Source organism: Nuphar pumila, chromosome 15, assembly GCF_984573655.1.
Source record: "Nuphar pumila chromosome 15, dmNupPumi1.hap1.1, whole genome shotgun sequence".
Classification (NCBI taxonomy): Eukaryota; Viridiplantae; Streptophyta; class Magnoliopsida; order Nymphaeales; family Nymphaeaceae; genus Nuphar; species Nuphar pumila.
In genome coordinates this window covers 42,571,794-42,586,513 of record NC_143263.1, presented here as the reverse complement: position 1 = coordinate 42,586,513, position 14,720 = coordinate 42,571,794, and positions in this window count along the sequence as shown.

The following is a 14,720-nucleotide window of genomic DNA, read 5'->3' as shown; positions in this document are numbered from 1 at the left end:
TGCATCATATTTTCAAAATTTCTTTTTCAAAAACTCCAAGTAATGTAAATACCTTCCTCAATCTATCTTCAATCCTTCTCAAATCCAATTCATTCTTTCAATTTCCAAAAGTCTATTTCATTTTCAAACCTCAAAGTTCAATCTAACTTTGAGATTTCAAACTCATTTTATATTCAAATCAGATTTCAAAGTTCAATTTAACTTTGAAATTCCAAATTCATTTATATTCAAAAATTCCAAATCAAATCCAAAGTTCAAATTAACTTTGAGATTCCTTCCATCTTCATTTCAAATTCCAAATTCAAAAATTCAAGACTTTGAAATTTGTTTGTATATTCAAATTCTAAATTTCAAGTTCAATTTTAAAAGTTCTTGATTCATCTTCTGGATTTAAATCCAAATCCATTTTAGGATCCAGACTCCAATTTCACTCTGGATCTAAGACTTCAGATCCAAAACCATCTTAGGATCCAGAATTCAATTCTACTTTGGATCTCGGACTTCAGATACAATTCCATCTTAGGATCTAGAGTCCAACCCTATCTCGGATCTCAGATTTCAGATCCAAATACCTTCTTGGATTCCAAATCTTGAATCCAATTCCATTCAAAATTCCAAGTCCAAAATCCACTTTAAATTCCAATTCTCAAAGCCAGTTCCATTTCATTCAAACCAAGTTCCTATTTCAGATCCTAAATCCAAAAATCAACTCAAAACTCTATTCAGAATCCAGAATTTGGATTCGAATTTCATCTTGAAATTCCAACTGTTCCAAATCCCATTCCTCAATTCCTTTAAGATCCCACACATTTCCTTCTAACTTCAAAACTTTAAAGTTAGAATTCAATTCCATTCCAAATATTCATCCAAGTTCAAACTTCCAAATTCAAAGTCCATTTACGACTTTGAAATTTTCTTTCTTCTTTTCAGTTTCAAGATCATTTCTCTCAAAGATCGAAATTCATTTTCCTAAGCTCTGATTATTCTAAAAACTTAGAACTTCAAATCTTAAGTTCTAAGTTAGAAAACATTTCTTCACTTTATCAGATTCACTTGGAAATTCTTCAAAATATTTTCAAAAAAAGAGCATACATCTTTGCATTTGCACAAGCATGATTCATTGGGCATTTTAGACTTAGGATAAATACTTAGATAATTTCTTAGCAAAGCAAAAGGCATTAATTCGACCCTTGGTTCGATTACCCCTGGTAAAGGCGCCAGGAACGGTCGAACCTCGTACCGACGAACGGATCCCGTCTCCCAGTTTTCCCGCAAATATTTCAAAAACGGAGGCGAGTTATTTCAAATATTTTTAAAATTAAGGTCAAGTGAGACCCGCAAAAGAGTTCATCTTCTCTTCTCTTCTTTCTTTTCTCTTCTCTCTTTCTTTCCGTTCTTTTATCTTTTCTCCCTTCAAAAAGGAGGAAAATAAGAGGTTGGAAAGGAAAAGAGAAGGAAGAGAGAGAACATTAAGAGAGGAAAAATTTTGCGATGATCACATCACCCTTACTTGCTTTTCTTGCCCTGAAATGACGGTTCAAGGAAATGACAAAAATATCCTCCATTCAAAAGTTGTGAAACGACGGGTGGGGAAAATGACAAAAAAGTCGTCCATCCAGAAAGTTTGATGTTAAACATTTAAAGTGGAGACGTTCGCCTGCGCCATCTGCTGTAACAGTTGCTCCCATTATCAACGCAAACTTTGCCTTCGTCTCCAGTCGAGCTTTCCGCCTTGTTTTTTATCATGTTGTACAACACAATGTCGCCTTCTCGTGCCTGCCTTGTGTTACAAAACATTTCAGTGTCTTCTCTTCATTTCTGCTGTCGTTAGGCATCATGGAAGAAAGCAATGATTCACAAACATTCCAACCAGTGCCATTAAGGCACCGTGAGTAGCTTTTCATCTCATCATGCTATCGATGAAGAAGGCATGTCGTCTTGTGTGCCATTAAGGCATTGTTTGGTTATTGCAGGTAGATCTTGTTATTACGAAGGTTGGAAACTTATCGATATTTGTAAGACGCTGGGACCTGTTGACAAGAACGCTTGTTTGCAGATGCTAGGAAGGGCCTCTACCCCATCAGGTATCCTACAGTCACTCATCATATGCATTGTATCTCAAACCGTTGTATTAGTAACAGACTCTCGTTTTTGTGAGATACATTTTTGTTAGTTAATATCGATTTGTTTGCTATTATGTTCAAGTTCTTCCTTATCGATTTGTAATTTATTGTGCGATATATTTATCGACCTTTTAGATAGTATGTTTTTGTATCGTCGAGTTATAAGTTATAAATACTGAACTGCCGTATCAATTTTCAATATCTGACAAATCGCTATACATATCGTTTTGTAAGATATTATATGTTTTGTAATATGTATTTGTAAGATATTTGTACACAGACTTTGAAAACGTTTGGGTGCAGAAACACATCTTGACACGCATGGCGGGGCGATTTTCGCATGCATATCGTTGCTCTCTCAGCGACTTCTATTGAACTCGCTTTAGAGCCTCATGGATATTATGAGAGCGTTATCGTCAACACACATATACGACATGTTTATTTTATTGGCATGGTAAGCGACACATCGATGCTCAGCATAAGCAAACATCAAACCGCACTTGCTTTAATACTTTCATTCATTAAATCGTTGCTTTGACTTGCGTAACCCTAGTGGTATCCGTTCTTATATGCATCCTGATTAAATCGTAGTAAACCTATGCCGCTTGCTAACGGAAATTGATATATTGCTTACAAAACATTCCACTGTCTTCTTTTATTTGTCGTTGTTGTTAGGCATTAAGGAAGAAAGCAATGATGCACAAACATTCCAACCAGTTCCATCAAGGCGGCGTGAGTAGCTTCCCAGTGATGTCTTCTTTTTAATCGTTGTAATTTTGAAAAGATTTTTATATGAAAAACATGTGAAAACCAGACATCAAATAATAAAAACTGGTTCTCACTAGTGGATGAGACCGGGTCGAACTCAGGGAACGGGAATATTTCGTATTCAAGTACACAAATCTAAACTAATCTTTATTGCCGAATTATTTGAAATGTAAAATGTTCAAGAAAAGTAAAAACAACTAACTATTACAACAAATGAATACCCTTCGCAGAGGGCGTAAAGTGCAATATTTACAAACCCAATCAAATTCCTATTTCTAAACTAAAAAGTAAAAAGACTTTATTCTTCGTACTTCGTGTCACGTAATCACTTCCGCTCCAGTCCCGTGCTATCCTGCACAATTCAAATGAACACAAGCAGTACACCAGATAGAAGTAAAAACTATATTAAGCAAATTATACTAATTAATTGCTTAAAAACATGAAAGAATTCTAATGACAATTAAAACTATATTTAACAATTGACACTTAACCAAATTTCAACTCACTAATACTTAACTACATGAAATCTAACTATTTCAATTAACTAATAGTGAAGACAATTAACAACTAACACTTCCTCAACAAAACATTAAAAATACACGATTAAGGAATTGAATCAAGGACTTGATATGAAACAAGAAGCATAAAAAGGAATTGTAAAAACAGATATTTGGTAAAAAGCATATTTAAAAACAGGAATTACATGTAATGAAAGACAGGAAACCTAAAAAATTGAATTCAGGAGATGAAAAACAAGGAATTACTAAAAAAAATTAAAGAAAAACTAAATGTAAAGGAAGACATGAGGATTTTCAGAAAACACAATAATCGATGAAATCAGAAAAACAATCAGAAAAACAATCAGAAATCGGCTAAAAATAACTATCATTACAATTGAAAAACAAAGAAACTGAAATCTAATTCAGTAAGCAATCAGAAACACAAAACAAACTAACTATCATTACAATTGAAATGAAATGTGTACTAAAACAGAAAATCCTATGATGAATGAAAAAAATTATGATGAACCAGAATTGGAAATCAAACAAAACGAATCTAAAATTGAACAAGATTAAAACAGGGATGAAGAGCTGATGCTAAGATCAAAGTTCTATTTACCAGTTTTTTTCTTTTTTTTTCTTTTTAAACAAAACAGAAACACACAGATGATTGATTGAAAAAGAAAACGGAAAAAAAAAAACAAAGAAAAAGAAGTAGATGAAGAATTGGAATAAGATGAAGAGGAGGAAGAAGTAGAAGAAGAAGAAGCTGAAGAAGAAGAAGAAGAGGAAGAAGAAATTGGAAGAAGAAACAAATCGGATGAAGAAAAATCGGAGGAACAAGAAGAAGAAACTGAAGAAATTGGAAGAAGAAGAAGATCTGAAGATGAAAGAAGAAGAAGAAGCTGCAGAAGAAGATTCGGATGAAGAAGAAGAAATGAAAAAGAAGAGGAGGAATAAAACTCACCGTGAACCAGAAGAGGGATTAGGGAAAGAAGGGCGGCGGCCTCCACCATGCGCCATTCACCGGACTGAAGAGTCCTCCGCTGCTGCCGGCTGGAATGTAGACAGAGAAAGAAAGAGAAGGGGAAGGTAGGGAAGAGGAGATGCCGGTGTTAGTGTAGGATGGTGAGAAAAGAGGGAAAGAGAGGGAAAGAGGGGAAAACCAGAGGAAGTTTCAGGCGTATGGAAGAGGCGCCTGGTTTTTACGTTTTTGGGGGTTTTAAAAGATTTCAAACCGGTTGGAACCGGTTTGTAAAAAAATATTCAGTTTCAAAAATTCCAAACCGGTTCCAACCGGTTTGGTTTTTATTATTTTTTTTTTTCAATTTTCCTTTAGTTTTCAAAAATTACAAACCATGCAATGGTTTGTTTTTATTATTATATTTTTTTTTCATTTTTATTTTCAAAAGTCAAGAAAACCGTATAAATCGGTTTATTATGAAAATTTTCAAAAACAAAACTATTTATTTATAAAGAAACTTCAAAAACTAATCTAACTATATTTTTTTTTCTTTTCTAAAAAAAACAAACACTTAAAATGAATATAAAACTATTTTCTCTATTTTTTTATTTTTTATTTTATTTTTCATTGAAAACTAACACTAAACTACTATGAATATAACAAAAACTAAAATATGTATAAAAATGTAAAATAAAACTATTTTTCATCCATTTTCTATTTTTAAATCATTTTAACACATTTACTCAAAAACTATCATAAAATTGGGTTTTTGAAACATTATTTTATAAAATCATGCATATTTTAATGTTAATAAACCCTGAATTATATGCATGATCAAATACCCCCATGCTTATGTTTTGCTAGTCCTCGAGCAAACTAGAAAAATGCAAGAAATCAAACTATCACCTAACTCACTTTCGTAGGAATCACGGTTGCATTTAGCTCTTGCAACAAGCCCTTTCAACCCCTGGGTTACCCCAGTGGACGAGTAAGGTCTCGTGAGGGTTTGCAGTGATGTTACCCACAAACATCTCTGTCATGTATGCAAAATATTACACATCCTCATAATCATAGGTAATAAAAGACTTTATTTCCACAACTATTTCCTGTTATTTCAAAATCAAAACATAATTAGAGTCTTTTATATACCACCACAGAAAAGAATTTCTTTCACTTTTCTAAATATCACAATTATTTATGTTTTATTCTTAGAAAATCCAATAAAAACACATTATTATTTACTTATCCTCACACATATGTTTTCTGCACAGGTTTTCTCAATTGCACTTCTAAGCACTGAACTTTTCTTTCTTTTTAAGCTCTTTTCTCTCTTTTTTTTTTCTTTTCACGCTTTTTCTTTTTGCGTACTTATTTTTCTCTTATAGCTTGCGTGTGGTCAACTTTTATGCCTTGTGCAATGTCAATATCTTCTATACTTTTTCAATACATACCAAAAGATATCAACTAAGACATAAAAGTGACTTCCTTCATTCACCTTTATAACATGAGAGTCAAACATTTCAACTTGTATCTGTTCTCAGTTACTTAGGATCACGAAGTTTTCCACTCTCCTTTTCGAAAATGGAATTAAAAGTTTGAACTTACATCTAAGTTCCATTTACTAAGGATTGTGGAATTATCCAAACAACCTAACACATGCTATTTTTTTCTTTTGAGCTCATTTTTACGCTTTTGTTCATTTGCTTAGTTTTTCAAAAATAAAACTGTGCATATTCATATTTATGATTCAAAATAAATTCTAACCTGTATCTATCATCATTTATTCGAAATCCGCATAAACAACCATAATTTTTAGATCTATGTCAGAAAATTTTTTCGTGGGGCTTAAAAATCCTCTAAAAACATCAGATTTGAAATAACATTCATATAAGTTCAAACTCTTTCTTTAAAAAACTACTTTTCATGAGATATGTGTAAACATGTGCAAGAACGTAAACAGAAATATCAATGTGTGCAAACTACACCCTCCCCCATGCTTGAATGACACTGTCCCAGTGGCACTCCCCCATGCTTGAATGAAACTAAGTGAATGCACATGAGAGAAATAAATGAGGGAAAAGAGTAGAATGACCTGACATGAATTAAAAATATATGTTCTATGAATGTAATGAATGCAATGTATACATGACAAAACATAAAACTCATGAATGAAACAAAAACAACATGAAAAACTCATGAATAAAACGAAAAAGTAAAAATAAAATCTATAAATTCTAAGCAAATCTAATAATATACAAGATATGGGTTGCCTCCTATAAAGCGCTAAGTTTCACGTCCCCAGCCAGACGGATCCCTGGAAAAATCCTTCATCGTCCATGAGATCAATGGACATGAAGTCAGACTCAACCGGGTTCTATGAAGAAAAGAGTGTCATCTGTGACACTACGCACTGTGTTTCCATCCCTTCTACCTCCAACTGTATGATCATAACTCTCTCGACGTGAAGAACAGAGATTAGTCTCATCTGAGAGACTGGTCAAGAAATGAGAGTCTAGGACCGACCGACTATCAATGAATGCAACTTCAGACAAGTGGTGAATATGATCTGGCTTGACTTGGTCAAGCACCTTCTGCATCTGCACCTCTTGCTTACTAAAAACAATCGGTGATCCTAAAGGCTGAGAAAATGGGGCTTTATATGATGATAATGCATGTTGTGAGTCTGGCCCCTTCTGCTGAGGTATCATGGAGATCGACTCGTTAGTAGAAATGATATGAGGTTCATGAGTCGATTCTTGAGTGGAGTGACACGCCTTCCCATACTGAAGGGATGTAATAGATTTGACTTGCTCATGATGTGAATCAGTGGGTTGCAAGTCAAATGACATGGAATCCTCTCCCTTAGAGACAACAGACTGACTATGAAGGTTCCCCTGACTTTGTCTACTCAATGACTGAGCTAACTGTCCCATTTGAGTCTCTAGCTTGACTATTGACTGTGTATGGGAACAAAGAGTGGCCTTGATATCAGAAAAGGCTTCTAACATCTTCTCTTGAAATGATGAACTTGGAATGGGCTCCTGAGGAGAAGGTAGACAATACTGGGGATGAACCTGTGGAAATATAGGATGCGAGTAACCTTGTGAAGGGTTACTGGGTCTATACTGTGTCTGAAAGGGCTGATGAGATAGGGGAATGGATTGGTTTCGCCAACCTGGGGTATATGATGATGTAAACGAATCAGGCATGGGTCTAGTGAAACCTTGGGCAGCATTCACCTGCTCCTGAACGAATTCAGGATATAATGGGGCTGTCGGACAATCCGCAACACAGTGTGCAGGGCTAGCACATAGCTCGCACACTCTTTCTATTGGATTTCTCGAGGAATTGGCTAGGAATTGATCTAACTTTCTAGTCAACTGGTCAACCTTGGTACGCAATTCTAACTCAGACCCTACTTCGAAAATCCCAACTTTCCTAGGACCACTAGGCAGAGATGTATTCCTATCGAGCCGTGAAGACAAATTATGATGCATCGTGTTTTCACTCAAGGTCTTGAATAGAGACCACGCCTCGTCCTCACTCTTGAGCATAAAAGTGCCCCCATAAGACGAATCAACCATTTAACGATGCTTTTCAGTAAGCCCGTCATAAAAATACTGCACCAACTACCAACGAGGCACCTGGTGATGGGGACACTTGCGAAGAAGATCTTTCAATCTCTCCCAAGACTCGTGAAATTGTTCTCCCTTAATTTGAGAAAAACTGGTTATAGCTTTACTAAACTGATTCATTTTACCAATTGGGAAGTATTTTTTTAAAAATTCTCTTTGCATTCCTTCCCAAGTAGTAATACAAACCGTCTCAAGAGATTTTAACCAGTGCTTGGCTTTATCTTTGAGAGAGAACGGAAACAAGGTTAACCGCATAGCATCATCTCCAAAATTATTGATTCGCACAGTCGAGCAAATCTCAAGGAATTCGTCGAGATGACGATATGGGTCATCATTGCTAAGGCCATAAAACGAAGGTAACATTTGAATCACACTGGCCTTAATCTCAAAATGGCTCGCTCCTACATCAGGTCTCGTGATGTAGGAGGCAGGGAGTATACGTATTTGGCATGAAGTACTCCCTCAAAGGACGGATCAATTGATGATTGTCAGTCATTGCTTACACCTTAGAGTAGACTGATGTAGCACACGTCCTAACTCTGGGTTTTCTACCTAACTAATGCACTAAGCGGCCAAACCACGCAAACCACAAAGCGAGTAAACTAAAAACAACAAAAACTAAACAAACACCACGCAGTTACACATAACAGAGATTATGCATGAGAAATACAAAATCTATGTGTACGGTACCAAACGTACACAGTCACCTCTAAGGGGATCCTAATAGGTGGGCTGTGCAGAAAAGTAAGCTCGTCTCTAAGATATGCACATACGTGGTTCTAAACCTAAATGCAACAGAAACACTAGGCAATAAAGTGAATACTAATATTACGCCGTTCCCCAACAACGGCGCCAAAAATTTGTTGTCTTCTTTTTAATCATTGTAATTTTGAAAAGATTTTTATATGAAAAACATGTGAAAACCAGACATCAAATAATAAAAATCGGTTCTCACTAGTGGATGAGACTGGGTCGAACTCAGGGAACGGGAATATTTCGTATTCAAGTACACAAATCTAAACTAATCTTTATTGCCGAATTATTTGAAATGTAAAATGTTCAAGAAAAGTAAAAACAACTAACTATTACAACAAATGAATACCCTTCGCAGAGGGCGTAAAGTGCAATATTTACAAACCCAATCAAATTCCTATTTCTAAACTAAAAAGTAAAAAGACTTTATTCTTCGTACTTTGTGTCACGTAATCACTTCCGCTCCAGTCCCGTGCTATCCTGCACAATTTAAATGAACACAAGCAGTACACCAGATAGAAGTAAAAACTATATTAAGCAAATTATACTAATTAATTGCTTAAAAACATGAAAGAATTCTAATGACAATTAAAACTATATTTAACAATTGACACTTAACCAAATTTCAACTCACTAATACTTAACTACATGAAATCTAACTATTTCAATTAACTAATAGTGAAGACAATTAACAACTAACACTTCCTCAACAAAACATGAAAAATACACGATTAAGGAATTGAATCAAGGACTTGATATGAAACAAGAAGCATAAAAAGGAATTGTAAAAACAGATATTTGGTAAAAAACATATTTAAAAACAGGAATTACATGTAATGAAAGACAGGAAACCTAAAAAATTGAATTCAGGAGATGAAAAACAAGGAATTACTAAAAAAAATTGAAGAAAAACTAAATGTAAAGGAAGACATGAGGATTTTCAGAAAACACAATAATCGATGAAATCAGAAAAACAATCAGAAATCGGCTAAAAATAACTATCATTACAATTGAAAAACAAGGAAACTAAAATCTAATTCAGTAAGCAATCAGAAACACAAAACAAACTAACTATCATTACAATTGAAATGAAATGTGTACTAAAACAGAAAATCCTATGATGAATGGAAAAAATTATGATGAACCAGAATTGGAAATCAAACAAAACGAATCTAAAATTGAACAAGATTAAAACAGGGATGAAGAGTTGATGCTAAGATCAAAGTTCTATTTACCAGTTTTTTTCTTTCTTTTTTTTTAAACAAAACAGAAACACACAGATGATCGATTGAAAAAGAAAACAGAAAAAAAAAAACAAAGAAAAAGAAGTAGATGAAGAATTGGAATAAGATGAAGAGGAGGAAGAAGTAGAAGAAGAAGAAGCTGAAGAAGAAGAAGAAGAGGAAGAAGAAATTGGAAGAAGAAACAAATCGGATGAAGAAAAATCGGAGGAACAAGAAGAAGAAACTGAAGAAATTGGAAGAAGAAGAAGATCTGAAGATGAAAGAAGAAGAAGAAGCTGCAGAAGAAGAAGATTCGGATGAAGAAGAAGAAATGAAAAAGAAGAGGAGGAATAAAACTCACCGTGAACCAGAAGAGGGATTAGGGAAAGAAGGGCGGCGGCCTCCACCATGCGCCATTCACCGGACTGAAGAGTCCTCCACTGCTGCCGGCTAGAATGTAGACAGAGAAAGAAAGAGAAGGGGAAGGTAGGGAAGAGGAGATGCCGGTGTTAGTGGAGGATGGTGAGAAAAGAGGGAAAGAGGGGAAAACCAGTGGAAGTTTCAGGCGTATGGAAGAGGCGCCTGGTTTTTACGTTTTTGGGGGTTTTAAAAGATTTCAAACCGGTTGGAACCGGTTTGTAAAAAAATATTCAGTTTCAAAAATTCCAAACCGGTTCCAACCGGTTTGGTTTTTATTATTATTTTTTTTCAATTTTCCTTTAGTTTTCAAAAATTACAAACCATGCAATGGTTTGTTTTTATTATTATATATTTTTTTCATTTTTATTTTCAAAAGTCAAGAAAACCGTATAAATCGGTTTATTATGAAAATTTTCAAAAACAAAACTATTTATTTATAAAGAAACTTCAAAAACTAATCTAACTATATATTTTTTTTCTTTTCTAAAAAAAACAAACACTTAAAATGAATATAAAACTATTTTCTCTATTTTTTTATTTTTTATTTTATTTTTCATTGAAAACTAACACTAAACTACTATGAATATAACAAAAACTAAAATATGTATAAAAATGTAAAATAAAACTATTTTTCATGCATTTTCTATTTTTAAATCATTTTAGCACATTTACTCAAAAACTATCATAAAATTGGGTTTTTGAAACATTATTTTATAAAATCATGCATATTTTAATGTTAATAAACCCTGAATTATATGCATGATCACCCAGCATCTTGCTATCGATGAAGAAGGCATGTCGTCTTGTGTGTCATTAAGGCTTTGTTTGGTTATTGCAGGTAGATCTTGTTCTTACGAAGGTTGGAAACTTATCGATATTTGTAAGACGCTGGGACCTGTTGACAGGAATGCTTGTTTGCAGATGCTAGGAAGGGCCTCTACCCCATCAGGTATCCTACATTCACTCATCATATGCATTGTATCTCAAACCGCTGTATTAGTAACAGACTCTCGTTTTTGTGAGATAATATCGACTTGTTTGCCATTTTGCTGCAAACACAAATTGATATATTGCTTAAAACATTATTGAGCTTATCATCAGGTTGTAATAAAGACGATGTAGCTCAATCAATAGAAAGATCTGGAGAATTGAATATCTATACTTATGACCCAACTGAAGAATTGAACATCTGCACTAACGATGCACATGAAAAGAAGGGTGCAGGCATTAGACCCACTATTGACTTGAATGTTTCAGTGGAAGAAATGCAATTCAATGATGAGGTAGACTACCATGACAGCGCACATAATAAAAGTGTATGCACCGGGAATGTACACAGAAGTACATCTGACTTCAATGTTCCAGGAGAAGAAATGCAATTCAATAATGATCCTGATTTTGATGTCAGTACACTTAATAAAACCGTAGGAACTGGAAATGTACATGGAATTGCACTTGACTATGTTCCTGTAGAAGGAATGCATTTTAATAACGAAAAAGATGCATATAAATTTTACAATGATTATGCCTTAAAAGTTGGCTTCAGTGTGAGAAGGTTTTCTTGGTCAAAAAATGCACAGGGTGTCTTGGTTAGAAAGACATATGTCTGTTCCAAGCAAGGTTGGAAGAAATCAATGGGAAATCCAACTAGGAGCACGCCAGAATCAAGATGTGGATGTCAGGCGAGATTGGTTTTGAGAAGACATCCAAATGGAAAATTTGTCGTGCGTACTTTAATCAGTGATCATAATCATGATTTATCTGCATCATTTATGACTCCTATGCTAAGGTCACATCGTAAAGTAACTGTAGCTCATGCTGCAATGGCTGAAATAGCCGATAGCGCCAGCATTGCACCAAGGAAGACATACAATTTGTTTACCCGCATAGATGGTGGTCGCGAAAATGTGCCATTCACACCTTTGGATCTTATAAACCACTTGAGCAGGAAGAGGACAGATAACATGAAGAACGGAGAAATATGTTGTTTGGTTCGTTACTTACAGAATAAATCAAGCAATGAACATGGTTTCTTTAGTGCAATGCAAGTGGACGCAGATGGATATGCCGTGAATATGTTTTGGTCAGATTCAAGGTCTAGATTAGATTATGAATGCTTCAATGATGTGCTTGTGTTTGATACTACAGTAAAGATTAACACTGAACAGTGGTCATTTGCGCAGTTTGTGGGAGTGAACCATCACACACAGAGTTGTATATTAGGCGGTGCTTTTATGTATGACCAGACCAAGGAAACCTTTGAGTGGTTGTTCAGAGTATTTACACAGGCAATGAACGGGAAGCATCCTGAAACTGTACTTACAGATGGTGATCACGCAATTGCGGCTGCAGTGCTTCATGTGTGGCCAGATGCACATCATCGCCTGTGTTTGTGGCATATCTTTCAAAATGCAGCAAAGAACATAGGACACATATTTAATCAGAATACAGGGTTTGACAAACATTTTACAAGGTGTGTACTTCATAGCGTAGACGAGGTCACCTTTAAGTCAGATTGGGACAAAATGATTAAGACATACGACCTTGCTGACTGTCTGTGGTTACAAAATTTATATTCAGAAAAAGAGAAGTGGGCATTGGCATATGGAAGACAATACTTTTGTGCGGGTATGATAAGCACACAAAGAGCCGAATCTATGCATGCACGCTGAAGAAAACCCTATATTCATGTTTAACAATGTTTCGTTTCATGGAACAATATGAATTATTTGTAGACGGTCTAAGATAGAATGAGCTTGAACAAGACGTGAAATGCTTCAATACACGACCTCTAACTTTTGGCATGAAAATATTGATGCGACCTGCAGCTTTGTATACACTAACTGTATTTGAATGGATCAAGAAAGAGGTGTTGCATGTCATGAATTGCAAAATAGAAGAACTGGTGCAAACCGAGAATATGCACAAATACCATATTTTTTGTCAGGGCGAAAAGCATCAGGAAAGGCAAGAAGCGCATGTCACGTACAATGTCGACAACGGAAGGGTAGAATGTTCGTGCAAAATGTATGAATTCAAAGGTATCCTATGTTGTCATGCATTAAAGGCACTCAATCAAGAGAAGATACAAGAAATACCTGAGTCTTACGTAATGCAAAGATGGACGAGACGCGCGAAGATTGAAATGCTCGTTATGGACAATGCGAGTAAATCTGGTGTTGACGAGAAGTGCCACATAGCCTCCCGTTACCAACAACTGTGTAGGTCATTCATGCATGTTGCTGATTTGGCATCGAGAAGCGAAGAAGGCTATGCATGTGTGAGAAAAGCTGCAACGGAGTTACTTGAAAACGTGGAGTTAATTCACATTAAGTTTGTTGCAGCGAATGAATACCAGTCGAAGATAATGGGATCGAACAACGTAGGTCAAAATCATGTCTCGCTTGACACTCCCGAGAAGTTGCGCCGAAGCGTAAACATTATCTTCAACAAGTCAGTAGTGAACGTTGTTGATTATGATGGACATATTCATGAAGCGCAGGGTATCAAAAGAAAACCTGCCTCTGATCGCAGTCGTCGAAGGGCAAAGGGTGCACTAGAATTGGTTGGCAAGAAAAGGACTAAGAAACAACCAACCTGTAATAAAAAACAACAAAGCCCTTCGAATTAACAGGTATGTAAAACATTATATTGCTTCCCATTGCGTGAAGCTTGTCAAATAGCTAACTCGTGTAATGTCCATCATGCAGCAATACCCTGCAGAAGTACCGGCAAACGTTCAAACCTACATTCCTCCCGACCAGATTTCCGGCAACGATCGCTACAGTTTTACAAGGCTTTTGGTATGTAATTGATGTTGCGAGGAGGTATGCATTTCTTGTGAAACTTAATTCAGTGTCTAATATTTTCTCTTTCATGACAGGCTATGATGCAGTCGACAGATAGGTTTGGGACACAGGAATCTCGTGTGGGCTATTAACTTAGTTGTCATGCCTCTTTGCATGACCTGATCTCCACAATGCTGGATTTTTTGAGAGTTTATAGTCGTTTGTCATTGACGACTTGCGGTTCGTGGTTGAATTTGTTCAAATCGATAGATAGCGGGTTTTTGCTTCTGCAGGAAGGCGAATGATGACATCACTGTATGGCGATTTGTGGTTATCGTTGAATAGCGATATGTGGCATCGCAGCGTAGAACGCTGTTGATTATTGTTGGACTGTCAATCTTAGCGTGATGCGAAGGATTGTTCAAGTGTGTTGCGATGTGTGGCATCGCAGCGTAGGACTGTCAATCACTGTGCTGCGATGCCACAGATCGCTATTCAACGATAACCACAAATCGCCATACACCTCCAGTCAACTTCTTCTCCAGC